Consider the following 16,159-nt stretch of genomic DNA (forward strand, 5'->3'; position numbering starts at 1 on the left):
CAGCGGCGGCGGCGACGCCTGAGCCGCGGACTGCTGAGCGGCGGGGACGCAGCTGCACCAACCGACTCCGGGCCACTCGGCTCGGCTCGGCTCGGCGGCGCTCGGAGACGTTCGGCTTCACTCGGCCCCGCTCGATTCGGTTGGGGGCGTGGTCCGGTGCCCCCCGCCCAGGTCTCCTCAGGCGTCAAGGGGGTGGGGCTTTCGAGCGGGCGCGAGCCCCCTGACGTCGCGGGAAGCGGACCTTACCCCGGGCGCATGCGCGGACGCCTGCCCCGCTCTTGGCCCTGTGGAGGCTGGAGAAGCGAGAGACGCGGGGGGAGGGGGTGGGGGCGGATGCCCGGGCCTCAGAGGTTCCCGGCTTTTGTGCTCCACATCCTGGTCTTTCCAGAGGACCACCTAAGGAAGGCCAAGCGAGGCTACGCTTTCAAAAGGGTGTGGACTGGGCAGGGGCCCTAGACCATGTCCGCCCTCGCTCTTTCCAGTGCAATGTTTCCCAATAAACGTCCCCTGGTAATTGGTCTTCCTTTTACCCCACCAAGGCTTCACTGCAGTTTTTAATATCTTCTTTGTCTTAAAGGTCGTAATAGCCAAAACAAACTTAGGATCACCGCTTCCTTAACATTATTAAATCTTCAGATACTTGGGCTTCCAAGTGTCAGGTTCGTTGGCTCCAAAAATGCTATACTTTCTTCATAGCTCCTGAGTACCCTGTGTGTCTAGCATGACATTGGGCACTTTTCTGAACTCCTGTCGCATGTGCCAGGCATGTTTTTTTTTTTTTATTATGAAACCCAAGTTTGTGGAAAATATATTCAAAAATTTAGTCCCCACCTTTAGAAGTCTTTGCTTAATAACAGAACCCTTCAGTCTGACATACCCCGTTGGAATCCCAGCTCTGCATTAATCTGGCTGGTTAATAATTGGCTGAGTGACTTTAGACGTGTTACTCTCTCATCTGTAGAAGGACAATATTAGTAACTAAGCAATGGGATGAGTGAAAAGATTAAATGACGACATATTAAAGCTTTCCACACAGTATCTTAGTGTTCAATAAATAAGTCTGATTTTAAATTGAGATTGCATTAGAACTTCAGATCCAGAAAACCAGCAAATCTATTCGTATGAGCAATGTGTCAAACTTTAACATGTCCAGAGCCAAACACTCAAACTTGCTCCTTACACATCTTCTCTACCTCAGTTAAGTCAACTCTAGCCTTGTAATAACAGGCTAAAACCATTGTGGTCTTCCTTGACTTCTCTCTTGCTATCATCTACATGTAATCCATTAGCAAAGATGTCAGCTCTACCTTTCAAATTCTTTCTTCTCTTCCATGAAATGTTGCAACAGTCTCCTACCTGTCCTCCCTGATTCTACCTTGCTCTCAACATGACAGCCTGAGGGATCTTGTTAAAACCTGAGTCAAAACATATTTCTCCCCCCCCACCACCAAAGTATCCAGTGGTTTCCCATATCATTCAAAGAAAAAGCCAAAATCCTTTATTCCAGGATCTCCAAGATCCTGTGTGATCTGACTTCTCCCACTTAACCCTTCCCCACTCCTTTCACTGTGTCTCTTTCCGTTCTGCTCTCCCATTCATCAACCAGCCACACTAACCTCCTTCCCTACTCCTTTCAGAATATGGAGGCTCACTATTACCTCAGCACCTTTGCCCTTGTTATTTCTTCCCCCAGATTTCAGAAGACATGTGCCCTAACTCCAGATTTCTACTCAAAAGTCACTTCCCCAGAAAGACTTTCCTAGACTACTAAAATATCAAGTCCCAACCCCCATCACTCTGTCCTTTCACCCTGCTTTATTTTTTCTCCTACTCCCTTATGATGTGAGTATTGTCTCTGATGTCCCTGAGGGCAAAGTGTTGTTTTGCTCATCTCTGACATCTAGAACAGGTACTCAATAAATATTTATTTTAACAAATGAGAGCATATATACAATATGTTGATTCAATTTAATATTATTTAACAAAATTTTCAAAGCACCTGTTTCCATGAAGGCACACTGAGGGAAATAGAGATAAACCCACTCTTCTAACCCCTGAAGAACTCAGTATTATGGGGGACACATACATGTAAAGAAATACTTCTGAAAAAAGTATTTCACACTAGATAGCTGTGCCCACTGCTTTGAGAAGCAGAATGAAGGGCAAATCTAACAGTTTTTAGGAGTGTGGGAAGGTTCCCCAGAGGAGGTGATTTGGGGCTGAATCTGAAGAGTTAATGAGAAAGGGACTCCAGACAGAGGAAATACCAGTGTTGGAATGAATGGATTTCCCAAATAATATTCACCATAGTAGACAAATTTTTCTTTGAAACATCAAGTTAAGCAGATTACAGGTGATTCCTATAATAATGTAACTTACATTCATATTCTCATGAGCTTTCTCAAGCCGGGAAGAAACTGCCAGAAGTATAGTCGATGCAATATAAGTACAACCTGACTTTTATTTTACTGGAATGGGCTATACCTATAAACATTTTGTGTCAGTGTCCAAAGGCAAAGAACACACCACCACCACCACATATTTGTTAGGAGTATGCTGGCTGAAAATTCTAGTAATCTACTAGGCCAATTTAAGGAAAATAAAAGGAGACTCTAGATTTTTCTTTTTTGGGTGGAGGGGTCTCAGAGGCCCAGGGTAAAAACCCAGCTAGGCTTCTGTATGGGTTGGAAGCAGAACAAGAGGAGACACTGGAACTCTCCCTGCAAGCCTGTTTTCTCTGCATCCAGGTAACACAATAGAAACGTATCTCTCAATTCTTCTCAACTATATGGTACAACTCCGACTACAAGGAGACAGTCTAAAGCTTCCCAACCATTCATCCCAAAGTTCCAAAAAAGAGGGTCTAATTGACCCAATTTGAGTCAGGTGCCCTCCCCCTAGATCAATCATGGCCAGTTAACAGGTCACAAAGTTCACCTGGACACTCTGGCTCAAGGAATGGATAACCATCAGAAAAAGGGAAATTGTTTCTGGTTGAGGAGGTATCTTAATAGAAGTCCTTCATAAAACCACTGTTTCCACTTAGTGGCAATATTTCTGGAAGATATTTGATAGTGACACAGGGCATAATTATTGAGTTTCTAATTTATGCACAAAAGGGAAGCCCATTTTTTAGGTTATAATAAAACAGTAAGTTGTCCTTTTCCCAGTCAAAAGTGGGGAAAAAAAATGGGGGTGGTTGCCATATGTTTCTTGTAGCACATGATAGGATTTGTACTCCCTTACAGCTTGGAAGTAGGAGGGGGCCATGTGATGTGCTTTGGCCAATAAAGTGGGAGTAGAAGTACACCTCTCCGAGACCCAAAGCAGGATCTCAATGAGACACTTGTATACCTGTATTCATAGCAGTGCTGCTTACTATGGCCAAAAGGTGGAAACGGCCCAAATTTCCATTGAGAGGTAAGTGGAAAACACAATATGGTATATACATACCACAGTATTGGGTGGCTGTTATGGTTTGGGTGTGAGGAGTCCCCCAAAACTTCATGTGTGAGAAAATGCAAGAAGTTTTGGAGAAGAAATGATTGGGTTATAGCCTTAACCTAATCAGTGAATTAATCTCCTGATTGGGATTAACAAGTGATAACTGAAGTGGTAGGGTGTGGCTGGAGGAGGTGGGGAATTGGGGCGTGGCTTTGGGGTATATTTGTATTTGGCAAGTGGTGATCTCTCTCTGCTTCCTGATCAGCACGTGAGCCGATTCCTTCCACCACACTCTTCCACCCTGATGTTCTGCCTCACTTTGAGCCCCAAGGAATGGAGCCGGCCTTCTGTGCACTAAGACCTCTGAAACTGCGAGCCCTCAAACTTTTCTTCCTAAATTGTTCTGGTCAGATCCTTTAGTCACAGCAAGAAAAAAGCTGTCTAAAACAGTGGCCTTGAAAAGGAATGAAATTTTGACATGCTACAACATAGATGAGTTTTGAGGGCATTATGCTAAGTTAAATAAGCCAGTTAGAAAAAAAGCAAATAATGCCTATAATCTTGGTGGCTCGGGAGGCTGAGACAGGAGGATTGCAAGTTCAAAGACAGCCTCAGCAACTTAGCAAGGCCCTAAGCAACTCAGGGAGACCCTGTCTCTAAACAAAATACAAGAAGGGGCAGGGAAGTGGCTCAGTGGTTAAGTACCCTTGAGTTCAATCCCAGGTACCAAAAAAAAAAAAAAAAAAAGAAAAGAAAAAAAAAAGAAGCAAATATTGTATAATTCCATTTCTATAAAGTACCTAGAATAGACCAGTTCCCAGAGTTAGAAAATGAGTGATAGTTTCCCTAGGGTTTAGGGGAAGGGAGAATGGGAATTTGTTGTTTAATGGGTATAGAGTTTCAGTTTTGCAAGATGAAAACCATTCTGGAGATTGGTTGCACAACAATGTAAGTGTACTTAACACTAGTGAACCATACACTGAAAAATGGTTAGTATGAACAGGGCATGGTGATGCCTATCTGTAATCTCAGTGGCTTGGGAGGCTGAAGCAGGATGATTGCAAATTTGAGACCAGCCTCTCGAACTTAGCAGGACCCTGTTTCAAAATAAAAAGTGAAAAAGGGCTTGGGATGTAGCTCAGTGGTACAGCACTCCTGAGTTCAATCCCCAGTACTTAAAAAATAAATAAATATAGTGAATTTTATATTATGCATATTTTACTGAAAAACAATTAATCCAGTGGAGAAGATAAAATGGAATGGTGAGAAATAGCTGATCCAAAAGAAGGAAGAAAAAGAAAAACTGAGGGGAAAAACAGATAAGGACAAATAGATAATACGTAGAAAGATTATAGACTTAAATTGGACTCATTTCTGTAATGACAGTAAATGTGAATGGACTAAATAGTCCAATAAAAAGGAAAAATAAATTGACATGATGAATTTAAACAAAGGAAAAACCAAGACTCAACTATTTGATGTTCATAAGGGACACACTTTAAGAGGTTAAAAAGATAAAATGGAAACATTATAACTAATACTTAAATTAAAAATGACACCTATCTTATACAAATTCTCTCAAAAAAAATAAAGAGGAAATAATTCTCAACTCATTTATAAAGTCAGTGTAATCTGGATTCTATAACTTGTCAAGAACATGGTAAGAAAAAATATCACAGACCAATATGTCTTATGCCCATAAATGTAACAATCCTAAACAAAATGTTAACAAACAAATTCAGCAATAAATAAAATAAATAACAAAACACGAGAAAGTGTGGCTTATCCCAAACATACAAACTGGCTTAACATTTAACAAATGCAACTGCTCAAAAACTGTTAAAGAACTAGTAACAAGGGGCTAGGGTTGTGGCTCAGAGGTAGAGCGCTTGCCTAGCATGTGCGAGGCCCTGGGTTCAATCCTCAGTACCACATAAAAGTAAATAATTAAAATGAAGGTATTGTGACCAACTACAACTAAAAAAACAAAAAAAATTGTAACAAGGGGTTGGGGCTATAGCTCAGCCGTAGAGCACTTGCCTCACACATGCAAGGCATTGGGTTCGATACTCAGTACCACATGAAAATAAATAAATATGTTGTGTCCATCTACAACTAAAATTTTTTTTAATTAAAAAAACTAATAACAAGTGTTAGCAAGTTTGTGAAGCAGCTGACAAGAACAGGATGAAATAGAACACTTCAAGACCTGGGCCATTCATAAATATATATGCAACAAATGAAAATAAACCATGTTCAGCATTGCATTTATTCCAGGAAAGCAAACATTAAGATTACCCAAAAAGTAATTCACTACATTAACAAATAGAAAAAAAATTATATGATCACCTTAGTAGACACAAATATAACATTTGACCAAATACAACTTCCATTAATGGAAAAGAAACTTCTTAAACTAAAAAGGAGTAAATATCCCAAATAATGAGAAATGCCACATTCAGTGATGAGATATGAAAGTTATCCCTTGAAACTGAGAATGAGACAAAAATAATCCATCATCATCACTTTCTGTTCCACATCGTACAGGAGTCTGGATTGGTATGAAAAATAAATAAAGAAATAAAATAGCATAATGGACTGGAAATGACAAAAACTGCCATTTGTAGATATTACTATATAGAGAGAAAAAAAACCCACAAATGAACCTAGATAAAAATTGGAATGTCAGTTTAGCAAGATTGTTTGACAGAAAATCAATACATCAAAATCAACCTTACTTCTATATTCCAGCAAAGTCACAAAATGATTTTTTTTTAAAAAGAGAGAGTGAGAGAGGAGAGAGAGAGAGAGAGAGAGAATTTTTTTAACATTTATTTTTTAGTTCTCGGCGGACACAGCATCTTTGTTTGTATGTGGTGCTGAGGATCGAACCCGGGCCGCACGCATGCCAGGCGAGCGCGCTACCACTTGAGCCACATCCCCAGCCCCACAAAATGATTTTTTAAAGGGTGTTTTTCAAAATAGCAAAAACTAACAGCAACAAAAATCTAGGTACCTCTAACAGATCTGACAAAGACAAAACCTCTCTGAAGTAAACCAGGAACATTTTAATAGATATTAAAGAATAAATAATAGAGACATACACTATGTTAATAGATTGAAAGACTCAATATTTTAAAGCTATCATTCTCTCCAATCAAAACAACCCTAGGTGACGTTCATATAGAACTTGCCAAGATGATTCTACTATAATATTTGTATGAAACCATAGAAGACAGAACAATCAAAGTACTGTACAAAGTGGGAAGGTTTTCTCTATTAACTAATAAAATTTATAACAAAGCTCTAATTATTAAGACAGTATATTGGTACAAGGGCAGGCAAAAAAAAAAAAAAAAAAAACCAACAACCAAAAAAACAGTGAACAAAAGACAGAACCCCCAACCATTAATGACAAAGATAGTATTGCAGAACAGTGTACAGAAATTCTCTTTTGAATAAACAGAAATTCTCTTTTCAATAAATTCTTTTTTGAACCAGTTGAGTATCCACATGCGGAAAATGACATTGGAACTCTTATCTCAGACCATATTCAAAAAACAACTTTTCTTGAATTATGGACCTAAACACTTAAAGTGAAAATATATATATATATATATATATATATATATATATATATATATACACACACACACACACACACATACACACACAGCCTGACACAAAAAGATACTCAATGTTTATTGAATAAATGTGAAGAAAGGATATCCTGTATCAATTTAACTTCATTGATTCAATGAACAACAAAACCAATTTCTGGTGGACTTAAACCTGAAAAGTAAGCAATAAAACTTTAGAAGATAACATAGAATAATATCTTCATGGTCTCCAAGTAGGGAATGTTTCCTGAAGACAGAAAAAGTCCTAACCATAAGAAAGGTTTGTAAAATGGACATTTTCACAATTAACAGTTCTGTTCATTAGGAGCCATCATTAAGACAGTGAAGAGGAAAACCACAGAGGAGAAATATTTGCAATACAAATAACTATCAAAAGGTTTACATCCAGAATATATATATAATATAAATAATCTGCATATAATAATTTAAAAATGGACCAATAGAAAAATGGGCAATAAGAAGCTCTTGACACACACACAAGTCCAAACAGCCACAACTATAAATAGCTTAGTCTCATTAGTCAGTAAGTGAATTACATCAAGCAACTACTACAGACCCATCAGATAGCTAGAAGTTCCAATCCTGACAGTATCATCTATTGGTGAGAACTGTTGGTGAATGTATAAAGAAAGCTCTTAAGCATGGCTGAGAGGAGTGTACATGTGTAATAATTTTGGAAAACAGCTTGTCATATTTTGTATTGTTAAGCATAGGCATACCTCATAATCCAGAAATTCTACTCTGAAATATATACTCATGAGAAATGCATGGCCACATACACTTATATAGACATATACAAGAATGTTCATAATAGCACTATTTATAATAGCCCCAACTTAGAAATAACCCAAAGGCTCAGCAAAAGGATGAATAACTTGTGGTATATTCAGTCAAGGGAAAGCTATGTACACCAACATAAGTGAATGAATTTCAGCTGCACACAACAACATGGAAGAATCTTATAACGATTGTGAAGCCAGGGCTAGGGATAGATCTCAGTTGGTAGAGTGCTTGCCTCACATGCACAAGGCCCTGGGTTCAATTCCCAGCACCACAAAAAAGAAAAATAAAATTGTGAAGCCAAAGAAGCCAGACATGAAAGAACACATACTTTATGACCTGACAAAATTAAACATGTTCCTGTCCCCCTAATCTTCCACCGCTCCTTTACTTATGAACACAGGAAGAGTGGTAATAAAATATCTCATCATAACAAGTTGGGGAATTACCATTTTGTATCCATTTGCAGAAAACTACCCCATGCTGAAATATCTCCTAGTTGGAAAGATAAAGGGAGAAATTGATTTTGGAGGTGGATGAGCTCAAGGAAGTTATGGATATAGCTCTCTATTTCGAAGACAGAGGACAATATAGTCAGGCACACAGGACAATAGACACAAGCAAGTTCTGAGGTACAAGGGACATTAGCAAAACTCATGCCCAGATAGACAGGAGACACATACCAATAGGACCAGGCAGTTTCAGAAAGATTCCCAATAATAAATATAATTAGGTTTTATATGTATTTTTCCAGATTTTTTTCAGGGTTTCTCAACATTATTTATTTGTGTACATGTGGGATTATGGTATGCATGCCACTAAAATTTTTAACAGGTGTTAAACATCTGTCCATTTTAATACCTATAGATGTACTTCATACTTGGGGGGATGATAGGTATATTCATTATCTTAATCATGGTGCAAGTTTCACAGGTACATATGTATATCAAAACTCAGGTTGTATACTTTAAATATGTGTGAATTACCACATTTATAGCAGCACAATTCACAAGAATGAAACTATGGAACCAGCCTTAAAAAAATGTGGAATATATACATATACAATGGCGTTTTAATCAGTCACAAAGATGAATAAAATTATGTTAGGAAAATGGATAGAAATTGAAAACATTATGTTAAGTGAAATAAGCCAAACTCTGAAGGTGAATGGTGATGTTTTCTCTTGTATGTGAAAGTTAGGAAAAAGGAAAAAAAGATGGTGGGGCTCTAATGAAAATTGGAGAGAAATCAGCGGAGAGGAAAGGGAACCAGGGGTAGGAGGAAAGAAAGGAAAGGGAAAATACTGAGGAATGATATTAGCCAAATTATATCCTTGTATTATGTGCATGTATGAATATGTAACAACAAATCCCACTATTGTGTACAATTGTGATGCACCAGTAAAAATATGGAAAAATAGGGCTGGGGTTGTGGCTCAGAGGTAGAGCGCTTGCTTAGCATGCATGGGCCACTAGGTTCAATCTTCAGCAACACAAAAATAAAATAAAGGTATTGTGTCCACCTACAACTAAAAAATAAAAATATGGAAAAATATTGGGGCTAGGTTGTGGCTCTGTGGTAGAGCACTCATCTGGCACATGCGAGGTGCTGAGTTCAATCCTCAGCACCACATAAAACTAAACTAATAAAATAAAGGCATTGTGTCCAACTACAACTAAAAATATTTTAAAAAATGGAAAAATATGTGTGGTTTATTTACATCAATTATACGTCAATAAAGCTGGAAAATTAGTTAATCTCTCTTACTATTTTCCCCAATTAATACTTGTGTTGTAAGTACATCTAATTCATGGCTTCACACTACTATGAAGAATTCCAAAATATACGCCCATGATGTTTTACTAACTCATACCCTAGGTTTCCTTAGCCTGCAGTTCCCGTAGCCACAAAAAAACACTATAATAAATGACCTCCTGCTTGTCTTCTTAAGCACGCAGGCAAACTTCCTCAGGTAAATACCCCAGGAGTGCAACCATCCACTCTGAACCCTGTGCATACTTAGTTATTTTGGGGTTTTTTTTGGGAGGGGGGATTGAACTCAGGGGCACTCGACCACTGAGCCACATCCCCAGCCCTATTTTGTATTTTATTTAGAGACAGGGTCTCACTGAATTGCTTAGCACCTCACTGTTGCTGAGGCTGGCTTTGAACTTGCCATCTTCCTGCCTCAGCCTCCAGAGCTGCTGGGATTATAGGTGTACACCACTGCACCCTACTGCATACTGGATTTTACTAAGAGCTACCTGCTTATTTTACACAGGAGCAAAGCAAATTGATATTCTCACCAACTGGACCTGAGAGTTCTCAGTCTCTTCATTTGGTTTTCTGGAAACTCAAATTCATTCTGCAAAAAGACAAGACAGGATGGGCCTTGGTTGCTGGTGTTCTTCCCTCATTTCAACTTGGTATTGACTTCATGGTTGCTGACAGATAATTCTTCAGGCTGTGGCACAGGACTGTGGCCATTGCCTGGTGACGTAACTGATGGAATTTCTTGTCTATTTTTACTTGTTCTTTAACATCATGTTTTTGGGGAGGGGTACAGGTACTGCCTTCAGTCTTCCTGAGCACACTTCGGCAGCCTTCTAGGGTCCCACCTAATGAAGAAACTGGTCCTTGGTGCTTGGGCCAGTGTCTTAAGCAGCATGGAATGTGGTGACTCAGCTGGTCACTCAGGGACACCTCAGTGAACAAGGCCACGGGAAGGAAGTCATTACACAGACAGCTGGACTGTAAAAAACAAAAATACTCTACACACCAAACTCTACAAAGCTGTGTTGCTGAGCGTCCCATGACTCAACGGGCCTGCTTCTGCCACGTGGCTTGCGGCTCAGGATATGTGGAGCACAGCCCTGGCTTGCTGCTGGCTGCTGCTCTGCGTGGCTTAGAAAGCTGACAGGGTGGGGACCCCAGTGGCTGTATTTTCTCCCCACTCATCCTCTCTGACTGTTGCTTCTCTCATTGTCTCTCTCATCCTTACTCCTTCCTCTGTAACTCTCTTGCCTTAAAAAAAAAAAAAGGCTAGAATTTAGTATTTCATGCACACAATGCTGGTGACTTGGTAAGGATACAACAAGGCCACAACACTGGCATCCTAGGAAGGCCCTTCTGAGTCAGACAAACATGGGACAACAAATCCTATTCCCCTAGAGCAGGGTCTAGAGTCCTGGAGAAAGAGGCCGGTGGCAGCAACAAGGGACAGAGATTTCAATGTGGAGAACAGGTCATCCAAGATGTGGCAATCCACTGCCTAATCTTTACTGGAGACTTATTATGTGCCAGACACAGGTCTTGGGATAGATCAGTGAAGACAGATCAAGCATCTGGTCCTCATGGGCCTGCATTCTTGTGGAGAGAGACAGACACACCAAGACATCGTCAAGACAGCAAGTGAGGAGGCGCTGTGTACTGCTGGAAAGGACGAGGGCAGGGCAAGGTGGCTGGGAGCACCGGGTAGACTTCATGGGAAGGTTGGTGAGGAGCCAGCCACAAGGGTATCTGGGGAAAGAGCATCCTGGAGAGAGGAAGCACCAGTATAGAGGAGGCAGGTGAGCGTGGCTGCAGAGCAAAAGAGGGGAGCACAGTGGGAGAGAAGGACGAGAAGTGGGGGCTATGAGGCGGGGTGCTTGGGAGCCACTGGAGGGTCTTGAGCAGAAAAGTTATAGGAATTGACTTTGGTTTTAATAGCATCCTGCTGTCAGATGGCTTTGACCTCTAATTATACAATGCAAGTAGAATGTAAAATAAAACTGCAAATCTTGCCAAAGAGGTAGAATTTTATGAAGCTAATGAAAGTGACACCAAAGAACAGCTAAAATTGCACAAAGCATTGACAGATGAGATCTGGCAACATTGGGTTGGAAAAGGACATTAATAGGGCAGGAATTTCAGAATGATTTAACTAAGAGTTAAGAGAAGACTTTGGAAAAAAAAATTAAAGGTGCCTAGAAGTATTTTTGGAAAGATAGTTGTGCCTTTTGGAAAATGCAATGCTGCATGAAGGATATGATACCATTCAATCATGCAATTTACACTCTGCTCCCAAAGCGTTTATTCTTGTCCATGGTTTTGCCCAATGGCCAAGGTAGTGCCCACATTCAAGGTGATCTATCTCTGTATTTACTTTCTCTTTCCAGCACCATGCCTTCACTCACCACTTCTACCTATTGATCCTGCTTATTCCTCTCCTATGCATACCCTATTTATACAGGTCTGGTCTCCCAGCTCAGCATAAATGGATCTTCCCTAAACAACATTTTTGAACACCTATTTAAGTGGAAAGCATCATGCTAGACCCTCTTTGAGTTGTGAAGCATAATGAGACATGTGGGGGTGATGGAAAGAAGGTAAACAATAATAGGAAGTCCCCTTGCTGAGGGTCAATCCATGGGGCACATGGTTAAGTCCCAAAGGAATTTTTAGGACCCAGAAAGCTCTACTTTATATACTGGTTAATGATCTTTCATTATTCCTTTCTAGACTACAAATCACAAACAAGTTCCAAAAAGACTCAGCAATCTGATATCTTTCTGGGAAGGGTGGGAACAGTCTTTTAGAGCCTGGAACTGCCCAGCCCAAGCCCACACTGCCAGGCAATCTGACCAGGCTTCTTGAGCACGAATGGGGGATGGCAACAGAAGTCTCCTGCCCTCTAGCCAGGAGATACCTGATCACATCTGACCAGGATAAGTTCTCTCCCAGCACAAAAGGCTTCTTTGGCAGGTATGGGGGATGGCAACAGAGGACTCCTGCCCTCCAGCTAGGAGATCCCTGATCACATCAGGGCCGGTCCCTAAAAGCACATCTCCTGGCTAGAGGGCAGGAGACTAAGAAGAGAGCCAGGAGGTCCTGGCTGGAGGGCAGGTCACTGTAGGAGAAGAAGACCTCGGTGACCTCACTAGTATAGCAAAAGCAAACAGGCCAGAAGCCCAGGGCCAGACTCTTTTGAACAGGGGACCCAGGGGCAGACATGGTATCAGTAAAATCATAAACCACCTACCTGGTTGTCTGTACCACACTCTATTCCTCTGTTCCAGTGGGAGACTTTATCTCTTCCTTTATCTCTGAGAGCAGCAGTTCTCAGACTACAGTGAGCATCAGAAACACCAGAGGGTGCATGGGGAAGGAATGGAGACGACTTTTAATAAGAGACTGCTGGCCACACCCCCAAGTTTCTGATTCCGAGAAAGTGGGGCCTGAGAATTTATATTCCTAACCAGGCCCCACCCAGGTGCTCCTACTGCTGTTGGTCCAGGGACCACACTTAAAGAATTATCAAGGTTAGGACTGCAGCTCAGTGGTAGAGCACCTGCCTATCATTCGTGAGGCCTGTGTTTGATCCCCAGCACTGCAAAAAAATAAAATAAAATAAATCACTTCTTTTAGAGGATCTGTTTTTACAATTGTAAAATGGGATAATTACCATCCCCCCTCTGTGGTGAGAATCCAATGAGACAAGGCAGCTAAAGAATTCAGCATGTGCCTGCACCCAGTAGGTGCTCAGTCAGCATTAGTCATTTCTCCTGGGAGTAGACAGGAGACATGCCAAGTAGGGAAAACATGGACAAGGAGAAGAAGGGGGAAAGGGTCCAAGCAGGTCAGCTGAGCTGGCAGAAAGAAGTAAGGCCCAGCACAGCAGTCACAGAGTCCCAGCTGCACTGTGGAAGCAGCTGGGAGCCACGTATAGTTCTGGAGCTGGCCAATGACAGAAACAGAATGTGGTGACACTGGACAAGAAGCTATTGCCAGCAGCAAGTTCCATGTGCTGGAGAGTTGGCTGTTTGACTAGATATAGGGTTGCCCATTTTAACACGTAAAAAATAGAATTTCAGATGAATAATGAATCACAATTTGTTAACATCAAGATGTCCCAGATATTGCATGGGACATACTTATACTGAAAGACATTTGTCATGTATCTGAAATTCAAATTTAACTGGTGTTCTTTATTTTCATTTGCTAAATCTGGCAATCCTAGCCCAATACTAGTTGAATATCCCCCAACCCCCTAGCCTGCATGCTAAGGAGACAGAGCCAACCCACATTCCCATTATCTATTCCCACCTTTAATGAGGCCACCAGGAGGGGCTGAGGAGCACTCCTGGCAGCCAGTCTTAATGCTCATGACACATGATCACAGCTGCAGGCCTGGGTGAGAGGGTCCACTCACCTCATGCCAGGGTCATCCAGAAAAAAACAGTAGCAGGGCACAGTAAGTAATCACTGGATCTGTGAATGAACCAAGTGGACAGGCCACCAAATTCCATAAACAAGGACCTGCCACCTCTGCTCTAGGATCAATAAGAAACCAGCAACCATTGGTGATACAGGCCAACCTAGTGCATGAACCCAGGGAAAGGGGAAAATGTTCTCCACCCTTAACCTCAGAAATGAACAAACGCAGCATCCATGATACAGGTGCAGAGATGGTGATATAAACTGCAAACTAGAGCAAGACAGTCACTCTCTCCTTCAGCTCAGCTGCGCGTTAGGACAAGTCGTACTACCAGAGGCTGCCTCTCTGCACCCTTCACCCTCCCTCCATAATTACCAAATCCCAGATGATTCACAGTTCCGAAAACAAGCCTGTCGGAAAGCCAATTTCTGCAACAACCTTTATATCAATTTTTTTTTCCCTTAACAAAGAACAATGGAAACAATTTGTGCTCCATCTTTAAAAATGAGAGAAAACAGGTGTGGTGGGGCAGCCTGTACTCCCAGCTACTGGGAAGGCTGAGACAGAAGGATTGCAAGCTCAAGGTCAACCTGGGCAATTTAGCAAGACTCTGTCTCAAAATAAAATTTTAAAAGGGCTGGGGGTATAGTTCAGTGGCAGAGCATCCCTGAGTTCAATACCCAGTACTGAAAAAGAAAAGGGGAAATAACCCTAAAGTGGTGGTGTGGCCTGTAGTCCCAGCTACTTGGGAGGCTGATGTAGGAAGATCACTTGAACCCAGGAGTTCCAGGCCAGACTGGGAACATAGTGAAACCCTGTCTCTAAAAGATTTTCTTTTAAACATGATAAACATTACTGAATGACTACTGTGTCCTGTACTATGTTCAGCATTTTATTTAGTTCAGTTGTCAGATTTGGCTACACATACAACCACCTTGGGAGTTTTTAAAATCCCAGTAGCCAGGGCATCCTTCTTTGTCAAGGGTACAGTGATTCCAACTGCAGTCAAGATTGAAAACCATTGATTTAGTTCACCTTGTAAATCCTCACAGTAAAATTTGGCATGGTAACTTTTATACCATTTTGCAGATGAAACAGAGCTTCAAAAAAGGTAGATTAACAAACAAACAAACAAAGGTAGCTTAGCATCCGTAGCCCCAACCAATAAACTCTCCCACTTTCCTTCTCAGATTTCTTTGAGAAATTCCTGATGCATCAAGGTTTTTCTGTCATATATAATGATTCTATAAATAATGCTGCCAGGGACATGTTTATGGCATGACACTGACCCCCTGGCTACCTTAAGGTTGCTCTATCCCAACAAGGCTCTTCTGTGATAGCAGCAAGACACTACCTGGGTTCAGGACTAATAATAAAATGAAAACAACTTTCAAATAAGAAGTACTGTCACCTTATGTCACAGAATAGTGGCAGCAGCCCTCCACTTCTCACTGCCCAGTACTTTTCTACACCTGGATTTTTGCCATTGCAGGCCCACCCCCTCTAAGTCTTTTCCTCAGTTCCCTTGCTCTTTAAAGTCCTTCCCTGATACTTTTCAGAGCATCTTCTTTGCAAGGGTCATACATATGCACAGGTTGTCCTAGAGGTCTTTGATCCAGACAAGCTCACGAACTACAGATGCCAAGGGAAAAGCCGTTTCCTGGCTCTGGTCTCGCCGGTGGCACAAGACCTGGCAGATCTTCTGGTCCTGAGCCTACCTGGGCACTCACCTGGACTCACCTGTCCACCCCGCGACTCCTGTAAGTGGAAAGGGAGCTCAGCTGCTGAGAAGGCCGGTCACTGTCTGCCCTCTGCTGGTCAGTGGCGGTATTGAGCCTACTGTCCACATGTATGGAATGAATGGAAAGAAGGATTAGGAGTTGCCTGTTGTAAGTCAGGAACTGTACTGAGCGTTGGGGTGTAAGTATGAACGTGACGTGCTCTCATGAATTTCAAATTTAAATATATCATGAATTTCAAATTTAAATAGAAAGGCAGACATTCAAGGGTGAAGACCAGTGACAGAGCGCTGGCCCCAGCAACACACACACACACACACACACACACACACACACACACACACACACACAGAAAACAC

General features: G+C 41.5%; 1 protein-coding gene across 1 annotated transcript in view; it reads right to left on the reverse strand.

Moving 5' to 3' along the window:
- The window catches only part of Zhx3 (zinc fingers and homeoboxes 3), a 130,223-nt gene extending 117,261 nt beyond the window's left edge, over window positions 1–12,962 (reverse strand). Inside the window, exon 1 of the mRNA XM_026383148.2 lies at window positions 12,886–12,962. The gene's annotated coding sequence lies outside the window, so the exon portion shown is untranslated. The remainder of the gene's footprint in view (window positions 1–12,885) is intronic.
- Between the last annotated feature and the right edge of the window lie 3,197 nt (window positions 12,963–16,159).

The sequence above is a fragment of the Urocitellus parryii genome, chromosome 6 (assembly GCF_045843805.1).
Source record: "Urocitellus parryii isolate mUroPar1 chromosome 6, mUroPar1.hap1, whole genome shotgun sequence".
Lineage (NCBI taxonomy): Eukaryota > Metazoa > Chordata > Mammalia > Rodentia > Sciuridae > Urocitellus > Urocitellus parryii.